The sequence below is a fragment of the Odocoileus virginianus genome, chromosome 7 (genome assembly GCF_023699985.2).
Source record: "Odocoileus virginianus isolate 20LAN1187 ecotype Illinois chromosome 7, Ovbor_1.2, whole genome shotgun sequence".
Taxonomy (NCBI): domain Eukaryota; kingdom Metazoa; phylum Chordata; class Mammalia; order Artiodactyla; family Cervidae; genus Odocoileus; species Odocoileus virginianus.
The window spans coordinates 28,983,765-29,003,398 of record NC_069680.1 but is presented as its reverse complement, the minus strand read 5'-3'; positions in this window follow the sequence as shown (position 1 = coordinate 29,003,398).

The window sequence follows — 19,634 nt, the reverse complement described above, 5'->3', positions numbered from 1 at the left end:
GGGACTGGACTTAGGGTTTCCACTAGGAGAGAGAAAGAGACTGTGTGTTCTCAAGGAGAGTGTTTTGGTGTATGTGTGTGTGTGTGTGTGCGTGTGTGTCTTTGTGCACCTACAGAATCTGACAAAGTGGTTGAGAAAGAGGGCTGACTTTATCAAAAGCAGACATCTACATAGACTGATGTAGCACATGTATGTATGACTGGCGGAGCCTTGGCATGGCCCCTTCAGGGAAACTGACCAGAAATCCCAAGGTCTTTTTAGCACCAACTTGCAGGCAGTTTCATCATTTTAGAGCAGGGATTCTCACCCCCAATATGTCACGACTAATATATTGGGCCCGGTGATTCCCTGTCTCAAGGACTGTCTGCTGCATCATAGGATGTTCAGCAGCACCCCTGACCACTATTCACTGGGAGCCAGTAGCATCCTTCCCCACCCTAAGCTGTGACAAGTGAAGATGTGTCTAGACATGACTGCATGTCCCTGGGGACATAATTGCCTGAGTGAAGTCCACCAGTGTACAGACATGTGTGTGGGGGGGAGTGTGTGTGTTTCTGGTGATGGGACATTAAAAGGTTCCACGTATCCCAGAGAGCCCCCCACGGGACTGTCTGTATACAAGCCATCTGACACGTCTCTAAGGGACAGTGATCGCTTTCGTCCTGTTTACCTTACTGGCAGGTGGCTGGCCGGCGTCTTTGGAAAGATCAATCAGATGCCTCTCTGAGAAGCTGCCCTGACTTTGCCTTCGGGCTCTGCCTTCTGCCCCGCTAAGCCCCTCTCCTCCACCCCCACCTGGTCCTCAGGATTCTTTGGGACGATGGGGACAGGGAGTGTTGATTTCAGAAGATGCATGAGCTTAGGGAGCGCCTGGCGGTTCCCAGGACCCACGTCTCTGCCCTCAGCCCTGCCCTTACCCGCCTGGTCAGTCTCCATGGCCCCTGACGCCACTCTCCTGATCGGTGAGGGACAGCTTGCCCCAGGACAAGGCTCCGTCTTCACATTCTTGGAGGCCTACGGACTGTCCTACATCCCCGGGGATGTGACAGCCTGGCCTTGTGCAGCCACATTCTGCCATCCCCTGGCCCCGGGAACCACCTGTGCTCTGGCTCCTGGCGGTGACGCCATTGATAACAAATTGTAAAAAGTTATCATCAAACAGACCATCCTGGAAGTCGGGGGAAACTGAGTCGGGGGCTCACTCGGGGCCACACAGCTCTCGCGGACAGAGCTCCCACTCAGGATGCCCGTTCTGGGTCTCTCTCGGCCACGCAGAGCACTCCATCAGTTGTCCCTTAGGGACGCATCGACCACTCTGAGGTCCAGACCCCAGGGATTCGGAGAGGACAGACCCACCAGTCCTGGCCTTGAGGATTAGAACTTCACGGTGTACGGATGGGGATGGGGTGAGGGGAGGTGACGAGGGACAAAGATCTATCTCCAAAGACTTTTCTCAGTGACCTGCCCACCAGCCAGCCACAGATCGCAGACCACCTGCTCTGCCAAGCATTGTGCATGCATGCATGCTAAGTCTCTTCAGTTGTGTTCGACTCTTTGCTACCCCACAGACTGTAGCCCACCAGGCTCCTCTTTCCGTGGGCTTCTCCAGGCAAGAGTGCTGGAGTAGATTGCCGTGCCCTTCTGCCGGAGATCTTCCCCACCCAGGGACTGAACCTGCATCTCTAATGTCTCCTGCATTGGTAGGCGGGTTTCTTTACCCCCAGCGTCACCTGGGAAGCCTGCCAAGCATTGCACTAGGACTCAAAGATGCAAAAGAGATGGCTCCTTCTCTCCAGGGGCACAAGGTCAAGTGGACCATCAGCGCTGCTGTGGTCAGACATGGGGCCCCTTGCAGAAGTGGGCAGGCAGCTGGCACCTGGCTCCAGTCCCTGGAAGGTGACTCAGGGTCATGATCCCTGAGAGGTCAGCCCCCTTTCCCTGCCAGGATGGGCTTGGCAGAGCTCTGAGTCTGGTGGGCAGAGTTCTGCACCCCCGGGGGAGCCTCCTTCAGAGGACCTTGTGTATTGCTGAGGAATCTAAGTGGTTGTTTAGAGAAAGAATTTAACGACCACCTTTGTGTAAAGGGGGCTTCCCTCATAGCTCAGTTGGTAAAGAATCCGCCTGCAATGCAGGAGACCCCAGTTCGATCCCTGGGTAGGGAAGATCCTCTGGAGAAGGGCTTGACTACCCACTCCTGTATTCTTGGGCTTCCCTTGTAGCTTGGCTGGTAAAGAATCCACCTGAAATGTGGGAGACCTTGGTAAGATCCCTGGGTTGGGAAGATCCCCTGGAGAAGGGAAAGTCTACCCAGTATACTCCAGAATACTCCAGTATTCTGGCCTGGAGAATTCCATGGACGGTACAGTCCATGGGATCGCAAAGAATCAGACACAACTAAATGACTTTCACTTTCACTTTTCATTTCTTTTGTTTAAAGACAAATATCATATGATATCACCTATATGTAGAGGTTTTTTAAATGATACAAATGAACTTATTTGCAAAGCAGAAATAGACTCACAGATGTAGAAAATAAATATATAGTTACCAAGGGGAAAGGGGAAGAAGGATAAATTAGAAGTTTGGGATTAACGTATATACATCGTTATATATAAAACAGATAACCAATAAGGACCCGCAGTATAGCACAGGGAACTAAACTCAATGTTCTGTAAGAACCTATAATGGAACAGAAGCTAAAAAAGAATAGATGTGTATAAATGGATAACTGAATCACTTTGCTGTATTCCTGAAACTAACACAACTTTGTAAATCAACTAAATTTCAGTAAATTTCTTTCTTTCTTTCTTTTTTAGAAAAGAAAGAATTACTTGGCTGAGGACCAGAGCAAGTGAGCTTGAGGACAGAGGCTACGAATCTTCTTAAGCAGTTTCATGAAGATGTTTGTCCTTGTCTCTGCTCCCTGGGGACCAATGTCTGGCTCTTGTCTGTGCCTCGTTCAGGGGACAGAGGATGCTGGAAAGCTGACAACATGAGAAGCTCAACTGGGGAAGCATTTGCCCCTGGAGGCCTTGGCCAGCCCAGGGCCCAGGCAGCAGAGTTACCCCACCAAGCAAATAAAAATATAGGAAAACCAAATTAAATTTGAATTTTGGATAAATAACAAATGGGACATATTTATACTAAAATTATTCGTTGATTCTCAAAAATTCAAACTTAACCTGGCATCCTGCATTTACCTGGCACTCCCACCAGGTGCAGGAGAAGGAAATGGCAGCCACTCCAGTGTCCTGCCTGGAGAATCCCAGGGACGGGGGAGCCTGGGGCGCTCCGTCTGTGGGGTTGCAAGGAGTCGGACACGACTCAAGAGACTTAGCATGCATGCATGCATTGGAGGAGGAAATGGCAACCCACTCCAGTGTTCTTGCCTAGAGAATCCCAGGGACCGGGGAGCCTGGTGGGCAGCCGCCTATGGGGTTGCACAGAGTCGGACACGACTGAAGCAACTTAGCAGCAGGAGCAGTCCACCAGGTGCACTGGGTCAGCTGACTCTCGGGAACTCCCCACCCCCACGTCTTACCCCGGGGGCACCCAAGAGGTGGCCATCCCTCTCAGCCCCACGCTCACTGCCATCGAGTGACCTGAAGTGGTTCATTCATGTCTCAGCTTCCGGGCCAAGATAAGCTTACCCAAGCCATCTCCAAATTACCAGTTCACGATTTCATGTCCCTTTGCGTTTTCAGTGTACCATCCATTACACTGGGCGAGCCCGGTGGCTCAGTTGATAAAGAATTTATCTGAAATGCAGGAGATGTAAGAGATGCAGGTTCAACCCCTGAGTCAAGAAGATCCCCTGGAGAAGGGAATGGCGACCACTCCAGTATTCATGCCTGGAGAATCCCATGGACAGAGGAGCCTAGCGGGGTATACAGTCCATAGGGTCAGAGAGTCAGTCACGGCTGAAGCCGCTGAGCATGCATGCACCCATTGCATTAAAGCCTATACCAGCTGGTGAAAAAAACACCTTCCACGAAGCTGCCTGGTTTATAGATCCAATGCCATTATTTTCCAAACCTTATTCTTCAGGACAGCTGTAGTTTAGACAAAAATGAAATATGTTTTCTCTACCCAAAAGTACATTAAGAATGGCCAAAAGGAAACTGAAAATAGTCTACAACTCTCTTTTCAAAGAAAAGCTACCTGTCAGCATGAAGTAAGGCATGCAACTTGCCAAGCCCAGTATTCAATGAAGTTGAAAATACATTTTAAAATGAAATTTGAGTAATCTCTAGCAAGTCCTTAATTTATGCAACTTACATGGGCTCAGTCAGAAGACATTCTAACAGAGAAACAGCATGTGATTAATGTGCATCCAGGTCTTCCCATTAAATGCATGCTCCAGAGTGGGTGTGGGCAGTGGTACACCTTGAAGGTCTGCAGGTCTCTGCTGGAGGCGGAGGAGTAGGATTCTAGCCCCTAAGGATGCGGATGCAGAGTTGGCCCATGTGGCACCTTGAGATACAAGCTATTTCAACCAGCGCATGTAATGGACCCCCCCAGCGCCTCCCCCCACCACCACACACACACACCAATCTCTAGTAGGACCTTGGTCATTCCAGCCTAAGGGAATGTCGTGTTAGTTTCCAGGGAGGCATCCCCTTAAATAATGTTCAAAGTAATGTTCTAGGCTAATTTTGATAAAACTTTCTCTTTCAAAGATATTTATTCATTAATTTGGCTGTGCCATGTCTTTCTTGTGGCAGGCAGAATCTTTAGTTGCAGCACTCGAAATCTTAGTTGTCATATGTGGGATCTAGTTCCCTGACCAGGGATCAAACCTGGGTCCCCTGCAGTGAGAGTGGTGAGTCTTAGCCACTGGATCACCAGGGAAGTCCTGATGGTCTCTTTAAACTTAGCAGTTAATTATTGACCTCCAACTCAGCACCTCAAAACTTCATAAAATTAGTTTTTACCTCATATTCTCTATTATTATTATCTCATATTGTCTCATGTTGTTCCTGTGGGTCAGGAATTTGGCCATTGCTTGCTGGATGATTCTATCTTGGGGTCTCTTTTGAGGTTGCAGTCAGGATTTCAGGAGGCTGTGCAAGGATTCACAGGGATTTCAGGGACTGACAGTGGGCTGAAGTCAGCTATCTGCAGGCTGGACTTGGGCTCAAAGAACCATGTCCAAAATGATGCCTTCATGTAGGCACTGGTAGGAAGCCTCAGCTCCCGGCCACGTGGAACTCCCCAAAAGACTTCTTGAGCATCCTTACAACATGGCGGCTGCCCTTCCCCATCGCAAAGGAACCCAAACAGAAAACAAAGGACATGCTAGCCCAGGGACCATGCCGCCTTCTCTGTATCGTTCCCATTCTAGTATATGCACCGCTCTACATCTGGAGCCCAGGTGGGTCAGATGGTAAGGAATCTACCTGCAATGCAGGAAACCTGGGTTCTATCCCTGGGTCGGGAAGATCCCCTGGAGCAGGAAATGGCAACCCACTCCAGTATTCTGGCCTGGAGAATCCCATGGGCAGAGGAGCCTGGTGGGCTACAGTCCATGGGGTTGCAAAGAGTCGGACAGGACTGAGCAACTCATACTGGACTACTGGACACCTGAAATGAATACAACATTGTTAATCAACTATACTCCAATATAAAATAAATTAAAAACAAAGTTCTTGAAGCCTTTTGTAACTTGGTCATACCCTCCATGGTCTATTCATTGGCATCGAATGGCAAAATCCAGCCCATGCCCACAGGGAAAGGAATTGTTCTTCACTTGTTGAAGAGAACAGTGTTGGCAAACATGTGTAAATAGTTTAGAACCACCGCAAGGGTGACAAATTCTAAAGCTACTTGCCTAAACCTCAAGCAGGTGGGGTTTCAGGCTTTAGCTGGAGGGAAGGCAAGGGTTGGACCTGGGCTCCTGGATCCTCAGTTCCCAGGCTCTGCCTCTGCTTGGCGACCGAGAGGCTGCCTCTCAGGGTCCTTTGGGGGTCATCCCTGGAAGTCCTGGGCGGGGGGAGTCTCCCCTGTGGCCTGGGAATCTGGAGTGTGAACAAATCTCCCCCAGGGCACTCCCCTCGGTGCCCACAGGGCTGAAGACAGTTGGGGGGAAGGGCTGATGGGGAAGGACAGGCCACATGGGCTCAGGAGCTCCCCTGCCTTCTAGAATCTGAACAGACCGTGCTGAGTGGGGGGAGCCCCTGATGAGTCTGGGAAAGGACATTTTGAGAGCAGCGAGGGCTTGAGAGAAAGGAAGAGGAAGCGAGAAATGACAACACACAGGCTGGGCCCGAGGGACCAGTTTCTGGAGAGGGTGTCGTGGGCAGGGACAGACGGAAGCAGGCTCAGCTCCCAGGTCTCAGCAATTCTGTCTCCGGGGGACAGGAGGTCGTCTGGCCGATCTACTATTCAAGACTAGAGTTCACTCTGGAAGCCCAAGAGCCTCTTCTGGGCCACAGAACCTGGGCCTCAGTGGTACCTGGGGTTGTAGGTTGTACTGAGCAATTCTGGGATGGTCCATGAGAGTATGCAGGGTCCTTGCACCCTTTGGCTACAGAGTCCTTGTCACCCACAGCAGCTTGCTGACAGAGGAGGGTGTCTGCCGGGCTGAGTGGCTGGTGCGGACAGGGCCCAGGAGGGCAGGGAATCCCTGCTTTGTCCGGACAGATGCTCAGCTCTGCTGGGAGCACAGAATCAAGACCCTCGACCTCTAAAAAGCAGGGGAGGGTCAAGTGCTGGGGCCTCACAGCTTGGAGTCCCAGCGTGGCCCCCATGAAGTCTGGCCTCCTTTGGGGTCTTCTGTGGAGGCCCCTTTTGGGCCTGAGCACTGAGGACTCCTCTCCCCAGCCGACTCCCTCAGATGCACGGAAAACCCTGCATGGACACGCAGCCTGCACTCACCCCTTCAAGCAACGTAAAGGCCTGTGAAAGACGTCAAGCAATGAGTCCCGGGGGGTTAACTTTTTCCGCTTAAGCACACAGATTGACGCTCTCTTGTTATACAACCACTGTGGACAACGCAAGCCAGGGGCTTAGGCAACAGAGTCAAGCCTGTTAGCCTCAAGCAGTCGGAAAAACTCAGATTTACTGCTCTTTTTAAATGAAATGGGGATCAGGGTGAGGAAAAGACTAATTTGAGCTAAATTGGCAAATGCTTATAATTTACAAAATTATGGAAAAGTCAAAGACTTCAATTTCCTTTCCATCAAGGCATATTCTGTGGGAAAAGTCAAATTGCCTGATACCTCTGCATTTGTGCTGTTAGGTGCTGGGACTAATTTGAGGGAATTATTTTGTAGAACTATGAGCAGTTCACCCCAGGAAGCCCCTGGAAACTCTCGGGGGCTGCTCTGGGGTGCTGCAAATACAATGAACTTCTATCAGCAGTGATTCACCTTCATTTCCTGGGGGCTGTTACCCTGGCGACCCTCCCGTGGTACCTCACTGCTTCCTAGGTGTTCTAGAATGAAGAGCTTCTCTTCAGAGCTGGGACAGTGCTCAGGTGCTGGATCCTCTGTAGGAAATTGCTTTACTTTCCTGAGAGTAAAATCCCACTCTTACACTGTCCTAAATGGAGAAAGACAAAACTTAATTCTGTGGTCAGAGGACCCTAATGAAGCCAGCGATGAGCACTACGGGATTGTTGTTCCTTCTTTGTCACCAGCCCCCCGGCCCCCCACAATCCATTTCCAGCCTGTCTGACCTGCTCTGTGCCCAGGACACCCACCTCCCTGCTGTGGGAACAGAGACTGTCTGCCCACCTCGAGTCCCAGTGCTGCCCTGGAGGTGGCGAGTCCCTCGGCGACTCTGTTCCTTTGAAATGGGCCCTGTGCACACAAGGGTGTGTCGAAGGGCCCTTCACGTCACAAACATACACACACATCAGTGTACTGTGGGACAAGAGATCACCTCTGTCACTTGAGAAGGGGACTGTAACACCCACCCAAAGTGGGCCTCTCTGTCATAGCAATTATCTTGGAATAAAGGCAACAGAGAAAAGGCAGATGCGGGAAAAAGCTCTTTACTTCCTTAACTGCCTGAAAATAGAGCTTAAATTTCTCTGCTGCAAAGGGAATTTCCATTTATAAAGTTTTCTCCCACCAAGAAGAGAGCGACTCCTGGAGACAAAGTCCATCACCTGAGACAACGTATGTCTGCTCAAGAGGACCCGTATTTAACGCACATGTCCTCCCCTCCCAAGACTCCCCTCCCAACCCAGAGGCCCGATCCCTTTTTCTATTTTTTTTTAAATATAGTTTGAACCATTAGTGCTCACATTATTTACCTACTCCTGCATTTCTGGCTGTGCTGGGTCTTCGTGGCTGTGTGGGCTCTTCTCTAGCTGCAGTGAGCGGGCTTCTCCTGGCAGTGGCATCCTTATTGTAGAGCATGGGCTCTAGATGCACCAGCTTCAGTAGTTGCAGCAGGGGGCTCACTAGTTGCGGTTCTCGGACTCTAGAGCACAGCCCAATAGTTGTGGCTCACAGGCTGAGCTGCTCCACAGCCTGCGGGATCTTCCCGGGCCAGGGATCGAACCCGTGTCTCCTGCATTGGCAGCTGGATTCATTACCACTGAACCAGCAGGGAAACCTCTGACTACTTTTCCTCTGTTTAGTCTAAGATGGTAATTAAGCCTCAATCTCCCGGCTACCTCCAAGAGCCACATTTTTTATTGTAATCTCCCTTAAAACTGGGTTCTTTTTCTTGTCTGGGTTTCGAGGCTGTACCATCTCCAAGAAAAGTCAGAGGAAAGTCAGATTAATTCCTCATCAAATCCTTCCTCTCAAGGGCAGCTAGGTGGAGACTCTCGCATGCTGGAGCATCAGTTCTCGTTGGTGCCCAGGAATCACTTCCTGACTTCTCTTGCTTGATGTTTGGTTCTGGCGGGCCTCACATGGCAGCCCCTGACACATTTGTCACTAGGAGACATGACCTCAGCTTAGCCAAAGCCGCACCATTCTTTGGCACCATTCTAAGGTCATATTTGTTGTTTTCTGCATCTGGCTACAATGGGACATTTGGATAAAACACATAACAAATTTGACTTTGCAACCACTTTAGGCACACAATGGAATGTCAAAGAAATGCTGTTAAAACACTTAGGTTCGATTTAGATGAGATAAGAGACACACTGGAGGATTAGGGGATAAGAACAGAAGATTTTCAAAGAATCTGGTCTGTTGTGAAAAATCAGGTTAATTTTGAATTTGTGATGCCCACAGCTATTTGTTATAAACTGTTGCTCACCATTACTCATATTAATAAAATCAAGCCACCCCCCAAAGTCAAATAGATTGTAATTTGGTTATTTTCACTTTTTAAAATGTTAAAAAAATGATTTAAAATGTTTAAACTATTTTTAGGAAAAAAAGTAAATAGAAAGAAACTACTTGTAAAGTAGCAACTAAAGTGACATTCCACAAAGCATATCAGAAAGTTAAAACAAAAATGAAAAATTTTGCATGACTATGAAGGAGAAATTTCTATAAAATATTCCTGAAATTAGCATCTGTAAATAGGACAGTTATGTCAAATAAAAACAGAATTGAACATGTGTACTATACCATACTACTATTTCAGTTTTCTTTCTAGAACTCCAGCACTGAAAAATTTGAAGGAGGAAGGAGAAACGTACACTGAGTTCATCTATATGTTGTTTTAAGAGAAATGAAATTGATTAATAAGTAAGAATAATTTGCATGATAGCCTTAACATATTGTGAGTTTTTTTTCAGTAAGGGTAATTTATCATGGGAGATCCCATTATAATGTATTAGTATGGTACGTAAAATTGGTGGTTTCTTTGTGAATTTAATCATTGCTTAAAATTTTATTTCCAGTTCCAATTGCTACTGCCTCAGCAAGGCAAACACCCCCCAAATTGAGCTTAAGAAAATACATAACTAAGAACTACATTAACTCTAGAAATGCTGTCTAACTTGGCATTATTGCCTATGCTGCTGCTGCTAAGTCGCTTCAGTCGTGTCCGACTCTGTGCGACCCCATAGATGGCAGCCCACCAGCCTCCCCCGTCCCTGGGATTTTCCAGGCAAGAACACTGGAGTGGGTTGCCATTTCCTTCTCCAATGCATGAAAATGAAAAGTGAAAGTGAAGTCGCTCAGTCGTGTCCGACTCTTCACGACCCCATGGACTGCAGCCTACCAGGCTCCTCCATCCACGGGATTTTCCAGGCAAGAGTACTGGAGTGGGGTGCCGTTGCCTTCATTGCCTCTATATATATATATATATATATATATATATATATATATATATAAAGTGCAACTTTTCTTTTGTAAAATTTTCTTTGTAAAACTCTTGAATATTAAACATAATTTGTGATTTTCCTAAAACAGAGCCAAGGGAAATAGATCTTGTGGGTTAAGTATATAAAAATGTATGGATTACATAGGCATTTTGCTATTCATCTGTATATTGCTAGCCTATAAGAATCCTCAGAAAGGCATAATAGTAATTAAATTTAGTTAAATTTGTTGGTATTTTGTTGGCTTTAAAGCTTTATCTGCACTTTTCTATTTTGTCATCATTTGGATCCATTTATCATGGTAGGAGGATAAAACAAGCTCTACTTAGCAATTTGTTAGCTGGACACATCACATGAAGATGTTTAGATCTGTGGTACTTGGGCCTGCGTCTCTGTGCTTGCTGGGGTCTCAGGACTCCCTTTTCTACCCCCGGGCTCTCTGTGATCCAGTTCCATCCTCTCCCAGCCTTTTCAGGCCCAGAAGATTGTGTTTGTCTCTTGTTACTAGTTGCTGGGGCCTCAGCCTCCTTGGGGGTCTGAAGCCAGCCCATAACTCCAGAAGGGCCCTTTCCTCCAGCAGTTTTCAGATCCATCTTCTTAACGCCCTGCCAGCCTCTCTCTAGAACCCTGACTGATACCCCTGGTGCGTTAGAACATTTAACAACACACCCCATCGTCACGCATCTTGCGTCCTTCCAAAACGCTGCATTTTCTTCACAACACTGATCTCCTCTTGACCTTACAGGATGTCCTGGTGGATGCTGGTTGCTTGTCCCCACCCTGGGCTGGGAGCTCCCCAAGGGCAGGGCTCTGCCTGGTCCTCTGCCGGAGACCCAGAGCCGGAAACAGTGCTGTCACATACGTTCTCGATGAAGATTTACTAAGTGACTTTGATGGAAGAAGGGAGCATATAAGGAAGGTCTCTAATTCTAAACAACGTCTAAAATTCTCCAAGCACTGGCCCAGGGTATGATTTTATATATGTCAGGGAAATGTGAGTGAAAGTGGGAAATGTCTCCAAAGGACCTAGACACCCACCAACCATGGAGAGTCTGACCACAGCCATCTCAACAACAGAATACGGAAATAAACATGTCCCACTTTCACTCACATTTCCCTGACTTATATATAAAATCATACCCTGGGCCAGTTCTGGCTTATGGCAGGCATTCAATCGGCACAGTTTTCCAAGCGTTCTTTTCTTAGTGAAAGAACAGGAAGGGGGCCTTCCCTGATGGTCAGTGGTGAAGACTCCACCTTCCAATGTAGGGGGTACGGGTTCCATCATTGGCTATGACCAACATGCTTGTTGGCCAAAAATACAGAAACAATACTGTAACAAATTTTATAAAGACTGAAAACGGTTCACACTAAAAAAAATCTTAAAGAAATGGGAGGGATTTCTTAAGGTCAGTCCCCACCTCAATTACTTTCTTAGGTCAACTAATTTAAAAGTGGGGTACAGGATGCTAAAATCAATGAGGCTAAAATTGGCTGAGTGGAGAATTATAATCTTAAATGGAAACAAAGAGGCTGTGGATCAGAAGTGCTCCATGTGTCCATTTAAATAGGACTTTTATTAAAACAAGAGTTGCCTGGTGTTTGACTCACCTAGATCTTTTTTTTCTTTCTTCTGTAACAAGCTGCCAAGAACTGTGATGTGTAATCACACAGCAATTATTCAGAGCCTGTGACCTGATGAACAGTGTTTATGTGTTGCAGAGATTCCTGCAAGGAGTGGATGGGATTGTGCCAGGGCTGGGCGGCCTGATGAGGCCCACCCTGATCCCTGCCACTCACAGGAGAGCGTGTTAACAGCTCCAACTAGGGAAATTGCTACTTGGCAGCGCAGGGTGACAAGCAGGCGCGGCAGGACTGTCGGAGCGGCATGGGAAATAAACGGGTGTCGTGGTGAGGTGTCAGGAGGTAATTAGTAACCCCTCGGCTGTCTGTAAACAAACATTTCTGATGCGTGCCATGAAGAGCTGGAGCTATTTTGGTGATCAATTTTGCACTCCCAGGAAGCAGAATTTAATTACTTGTCTGATCTCCAGAGCCCTCCGTCAAGCCTGCACTAACGGTGGGAAACAGACCCCCCCACCCGCAGAGGTGGCAGCTCTTTGGGTCTTTATTGTGACGTTTTTCCCCTCGTTTACGACAGATCGTCTGTCTCCACCAGTTCTTATTTAAGAATAAATATGATTTTTAAGTTTTCATTTCTAAAGTCAATCAAGAAGGCTCAAAGCATCATTGAAAGGCAGCAGGAGATAAATATGACAGTTACACAAGCTTTCACTGAGCGTCTCCTGTGAACTGCATTCCTGGCTCTCTGTAGGGGCTGCGAAGACAAAGCAGAGAAGATCCAGTGGCCAGGCTCCAGGAGCTTATAGTGAAAGGGGAGAGCTGGCCACATTAAACACGAAATGTGAGACAGTTTAGAACAGAGTTCCATTTCCCATCTCGTTTTAGCCCCATCTAACTCCAACACTTTGGCCACCTGATGCGAAGAGCTGACTCATTGGAAAAGACCCTGATGCTGGGAAAAATTGAAGGTGGGAGGAGAAGGGGACGACAGAGGATGAGATGGTTGGATGGCATCACCGACTCAATAGCTGTGAGTTTGAGTAAACTCTGGGAGTTGGTGACGGACAGGGAGGCCTGGTGTGCTGCAGTCCATGGGGTCGCAGAGAGTCAGACACGACTGAACGACTGATCTGCACTGAAGCTTGTTTATTCACTTTTAATTCTGTTTATTTATTTTTTGGCTGCACTGGGTCTTCGTCGCTGTGCAGGATTTTCGCTCGTGGCGGGGGGGCTGCTCTCATGTGGAGCGTGGGCTTCTCTTTCTGGTGGCTTCCCTTGTTGCGAGAGGGCGAGAGGGCTTCAGGAGTTGCATCACAAGAGCTCAGGAGTTGCAGCCGGGCCCTAGAGCACGAGCTCAGTAGTTGAGGCTCACCAGCTGAGTCGCTCTGCAGTGTGTGGGGTCCTCCCCGATCAGGGATGGGACCCGTGTCACTTGAATTGGCGCGCGGATTCCTTACCGCTGAGCCACCGGGGAATCCCAGCACATTTTTTTTTTTCTTTTTAATCTCTGCTTCTGTCTGGGTCTCTGCTGCACCATCTTGGGTCAAAGGGTGAAAAATAACTAGGCTTCACATCACCTTCCAGTTAAGAATTCTTCTCAGACTAACTTGGCCTGGGTATCTTCGAGTTTTCTAGAGTGAACGAATCAGAAAGGTTCAGACCAGCTACTGGCTTCTTTCCTCTGGAGTCAGCTGTGGCCTTTCATCCCATCATTCAGTACAAACAGAGCACCCGACACAGTGGGAGACAGATTCTCCCAGAAGACTGTGGGCCAGAGAAGGCAACGACAGGCCTCCTGTGGACTGGGATACCTGAAACAGGAAGCCTGGGAATGCAGATCTGACGAGAAGAGTCACCGGGTACAGATTTGCCAATGTCCGGGGAACGTGGGCTTAAAGGTGAACATGCTCTCATTTTCAAATCATTCTCTCCAACCTTCGAGAAGTTTTACCAGGAGAGAGATGATTTTTTCAGCCATATGGGTTCAACCTTTCTAGTTTAATACCTGCCTGAAAATTAGGGAGCCTTAAATCTCTCAGTTAATGACCCTGGTCCCTCCTTTTATCTAAGCAATTAAATATCTGCTAATGGCGTACATCTCCCAAAACTAAGAGGGCTTCACCTGTAAATGTATTTTCAGTCAAGCAGCTGCCACAACTCTTTGCCAGCCGCTATTCAAATTGTGCTTTTAATGATCCACAGTGACAATTTTCCTCTTTCTTCTTTGCCCACTTTCTCTGTCGGTCAAAATGAGGCAATAAGACAACCCCAGCGTTGACGTGTGATTCAGAAAACAAAGAGGACAGCTGTGCAGACTCCAACGATCCCAAAGCCATGTGAAGTCCGTGGACGGTCCACAGGGTTTTCTTTTTAAAAGATACATGTGGGCATCTTCCCGTATCTTTGTCTCTGCAGTCGGAGGTGGAAAAGAAGTGATCCTAAGATTCCACGGGCTCTTGGCTGATGAATGCCTGAGATATTCTGACATCTCACTGATCAAGGGAGTGAGACGTGTGTCTAAGAATGCAGGTTTTCTGTAATGCATGTGACCTTTTTATCAATTGGCCACTCTATGAAGCCGGAACACATGGGAAGGTGTGTTTGAAAGATTATATTTCTGGGACTTCCCTGGTAGTCCAGTAGTTAAGACTCACTTCCAATGCAGGGGGCTCAGGTTCAATCCCTGGTCAGAGGACTAAGACCCCACATGCCATGCACCCTCCAAAATGATTATATTATTTAAAGCAAAACAACCCCAACTTTCTCCCTGCCCACCACCCTCAGAGATTTGGTGACAAGGAGCTTCAAGATGTTGGCACAATTTTTAGAACAGAAGGGCTACATGCCCGAACTACACGCCTAGCCTCCAAAATGCAGTAATAGAGCACATTTCTTCAGAACCTTATTTGAAAACAGGTTTGACACTGGTAAGTAGAGAGTGGTTAAGATGAGCTGACGGAAGCTCTGTGCCCTGGGGAGAGGGGAGGCTGGCTTCACCCTTGAGAGGCACACAGAGCAGGGGCAGCGTGAAAGAAACACCGGCAATGAAACCAAAAGGTCAGTGATTCAGCCTTTGTCAGCCCGCCTTCCACAGAAGGAATGAGCTCTGGGTTCAGCCTTTGTCAGCCCGCCTTCCACAGAAGGAATGAGCTCTGGGTTCAGCCTTTGTCAGCCCGCCTTCCACAGAATGAATGAGCTCTGGGTTGGCACCAGCGGCCTGCCTGCCTTCATCTTCTTACAAACTCAGGTTCAGTGCTCAATATTTGAGAGTCAATACTCAAAGGACAAGTGTCAATAGGAAAGGAAAGTTTGCTTTATTCTGGAGGCCAGCAACCTGGGGAGAAGACAGACTCGTGTCCAAAAGCCAACTCCCAACAGCTGGTCAGGGAGTAGGAGCTTCTCATGGAGAATTTCAGGGGTGCAGAGGCGGAAGGGGGCTACATACATGAAAGCACAGTCAGCTCCAAAAATCATCTTGAAATTGGTCCTGGTCAGCATCATCTGGATTGTCTTAAGTATAATTAATCTTCAGCTGCAGGGTGGGATTGTTCCTATTTCCTTAAAACCACTTCTCAGAATCGTGCAAGATGGAGTAGCTTATGCTGTAGCTATAGTCTGGTCATCAAGTAGCTAACTTCTTCCACCTGGTGGAATTTCAGTATCTGCAAAACAGCTCAAAGATTATGGCTCAGAATATTGTCTACAGCCCCCAAGGAGGAGCTCAAGGTACTTGACTTTATTTAATGACTAAACCACGAAGAGTCAGATGCAACTTAGCGGCTGAGCACAAGCAAGGATCTGCTAGTATTTTGTCTTGCTTGACTGTTTTCATTTGCTTCTGCATGTTATCACTTCTCTGATTAAACCTGTTCTTTGGCTAAAGTTTTTCGAAAGGCAGGTGGAGGACCCTGGTGGCGGGTGGGGGCAGGTCTGTCCTGAGAAGGCCCCGCAGGGTCCGGCTCTGCTACTTTCTCTCTCTCTCACTCTTTCCTTCCTTCCATCCACCCTTCCCTTTTTCTCCCTCTCTCCCTCACTCCTTCCCTCCTCTTCCTTCTTCCTTCCTGGTCTTGGTGAATCCCAAACGTCCTCCAGCAGAGGTCACGCTTTCCTTTGAAATGAAGCAAGGCATTTTCGCTTGGAGAATAACTTAGCTGCTTACTCTGGGCTGGAAATTTCCACACTACTTGGAGAGATTCCACAGTGACCCAAGGCCATTGGAGAGGCAGGCGGCATAATCTCAGAAATACAAGATCAGCTGCGCATCACACATCATGATCAAGATGATAACACCCTTGCTGACCATGTCCAGATGCCCAGCACTGGCCTTTCATGAGACCTTTGTGTTTATCCCCTCTCGATGTGTTGGCTGAGATAGTGACGGGGAACCCTGGACATTAGCCTTGCCTTCAGGAGTGTAAGTGTCACTGGGGCTTCATTATCAAAACTATCTTGTCCACAGATGGGCGGGGTCCCATGAATTCCTTAGGACGACTGCTGCGGGGTCTCAGCAGAGTTCTATGGAAGGGTCTGACCTTAGCAATAGCTGTCCAGGTGCTTCTGGTTTGGTGAGTTGTGAATTCATCTTTCATGAGTTTAGGGAGGGCTTCATGGGGGGAGTGAGAAGAGAACACAGCTTTAGGAGATGTGTCAGAACTAGACAGGCAGAGGGAGAGAAGTGAGACATGACTTGGGAAAAGTCTGAGCAATTTGCTGGGGAAGTCACATGGGGCATATTTCTGGGTGACAAGCCCTTTGCCTTCTAGCCCTAAATGTTAAGAGCTAAGACTTACTGAGCACTGCCTAAATCCACTCCTCTGAGCTAAGTACCTTCCATCCATTAGCTCGATTGGGTGCTATAGTTAGGAAAACCAAGGTTAAGTAGCCTGCCTGAGATTGTGCAGCTTCTAAGCAGCAGAGTCTACAGTCAGACCCAGCAACCTAATTGAAGAGACTGAGCTTTTAACCTTCATTCTAATCTGCCTTCTTATCACAGCTCAGCTCACAACACGATCACTCAGCATTGCTTGGACTGGGGAACTGGAGTTTAATACGTTTAAAATATGACCATCTTTTGTCATGGTCAGCTTCCCAATACTACCCAACTCCCTTCAACTTCTTTACACTCAATTTACAAACAGTTCACACACACATGCACACACCCACCTACCAACTTCCATACTTTAAAATGAGCTGTATATAAGTTTCCTAGAGTTTGGCCCTCAAGTACTTGACTGATGTAAATTCGACATCACATATCTACAAAAAGACCCTGATGCTGGGAAAGATGGAAGGCCAGAGGAGAAGGGAATAACAGAGGATAAGGTGGTTGGATGGCATCACCAACTCAATGGACATGAGTTTGAGCAAACTCAGGGAGATGGTGAAGGACAGGGAAACCTGGCGTGCTATAGTCCATGGGGTTGCAAAGAGTTGGACACGACTTAGTGACTGAACAGCAACAACAAATCTACAAACTGAATATCCCAGGACCCCAAAGAGAGATAAGGGCTGGGGATGCCCTGATGCTCCTTCCTCTAAGCTTCCTCATTCCTTGCAAACTATAGTAGTTCCCGCCAGGTATTTATGACCTCCTTGCACTGCTGGTACATGGATTACAAAGTAGAAATAGTCTTCAGTGGCTGATTTTGGGGACAGGAGGAGTTTAACGGTGTCACACAGGAGATGCCATGAACCTCCTTAACAGAGGCCCTGTTTTTCACTTGGACCCCCTACAAATTTCTAAGGGATTTCACCATCTCTCTCCCATCAGCACCGCCCACGGAACCCTGCCCATGGCAGGAGATCTGGGGCAAGGTTTACACTGGAGTGATCACGGAGCAGAGGCCAAGTCTGTCCCAGGAAGTGGTGAAAAAAGCATGATTTCAAGGCTGCTCCCAGCAAGGTGTGAAAATGTTAGTCGTTCAGTTGTGTCCGACTCTTGACGTCCCATGGACTATAGCCCACCTGGCTTCTCCATTCAGGGAATTCTCCAGGCAACAATACTGGACTGGGTAGCCATTCCCTTCTACAGGGGATCTTCCCAACCCAGGGATCGAACCTGGGTCTCCAGCATAGCAGGCAGATTCTTTACTGTTTGAGCCTCCAGGTACCCAAAGGCTAAGACGCACAGATGGAACCCACAGAAGAAAACCCAGCCATAGCTGTGCCTGCAGGCCCTGACAAGGGTTATCACCAGGCCTCCAGAGAGAAGAAACTAAGATCCCACCTCAGGGCCTGCTACCCGCACCCTTCACACAACCTTGCATAAAGATACGCAGAAGAAACACACAAAATTGTCATTAAGAACCACCTAGACCCCAGTCGTTGGCTACCAATGTTTCTGGCTCATCTTGGAGTCTTTAAATAAGAACCCCTTGAAACAGTTTTATATTTTTACCTAAGGGGTCTCCGTGTAACCATAAAAGTATAGATTCTGGAGGACTGAGTGGGCAAACTAGAAAGAAACAAAGCACCCAAAAAAACCCTCTCTCCTACCCTGAGTTTATCCTAGTTGCGGCCATGTGGTCTGACTCCAGGTAGACTTTATGTACACAATCGAACAGGTATGTATTTATTTATTTATTTTTGGTTGTGCTGGGTCTTCGTTGCTGTGGGCAGGCTTCCTCTCGCTGCGGTGGGCAGGGCCTACTCTCTAGCCGGGACGTGAGTGCATCTCATTGCTACGGCTCCTCTTGTTCCCGAGCACAGGCTCTAGAGCCTGGCTCAGGAGCTGAGCGTGGGCTAGTTGCCCCTGGGCACGTGGAATCTTCCAGACCAGGAATGGAGCCCGTGTCCCCTGCACAGGCAGTGTATTCTTATCCACTGGGCCACCAGGGAAGTCCTTGAATGGGTGTTTCTAACCTAGGTTTCTTATGCCTTGCATACATTTGATGGTTTCAATTCACTGTTTAGCTTAGGGGGAGGAGCACAAATGGGGAAAGTTCTTGTACGGGGTGAGCAGGTAGGCATGCTGGAAAATCAGGATCCTAGCCCATCAAATCAGAGATCAGATCAAGATCAGACGGCAATCATTCTCACCCACAATGGACACTCCATGTGAATGAATAAAAATTACACTTTAATTCCATTTCTGAGGATCCTAGTGTTAACATATATCCTACACTACAGAGCCTGTGTACACAGATCCTATATATATGAGTTCTATACTTTATACAGAAACCCAGAGAAAGTCTGGAATGCTGAGCAGAAGAAAAGGCTGGAACATCAAGTAGGCTGAATATAGAGACTCTGAAGGAGCTTCCCAGGTAGTGCTAGTGATAAAGAACTCCTATATTGATAGGAGACATTAGAGACGTGGGTTCGATCCCTGGGTCAGGAAGATCACTCCAGGATTCCTGCCTAGAGAATCCCATGGACATGAGAAGGCTACAGTCCATGGACATCCCAAAGTGACTGAGCACATATGCAGAGACTCTAAAGTATCTCCTTGCATGGAGAGCATCCGGTGAACTATGTCAGATCCAAAGCACTCAAACACTTTGGAATTATTCCTTAAAATCTCTGTGACACAGAGCTTTCTTCTAGAACAACCCAGGACCCAGGTCCACTCGGAGGAGACGGAGGAAGCTAAGTCTTCTGTGTCATCAACTTGGGGACACCCGGTCACTTTTCAGAGAGAGTTGCTTGCCCTAGAGTCCTTACCAAATCTGTGAATTTTCAGTGAAAACTCACGGAAGCCTCAAACTATTCTTTAGTTAGTTCGTGGGGACTGCCTTTTGACTTGACGGTTTGTCATCTCCAATTTTTCCCGTTTTACAGTGATTAACACCTCCAATATTTTTTGGTTAAGTGA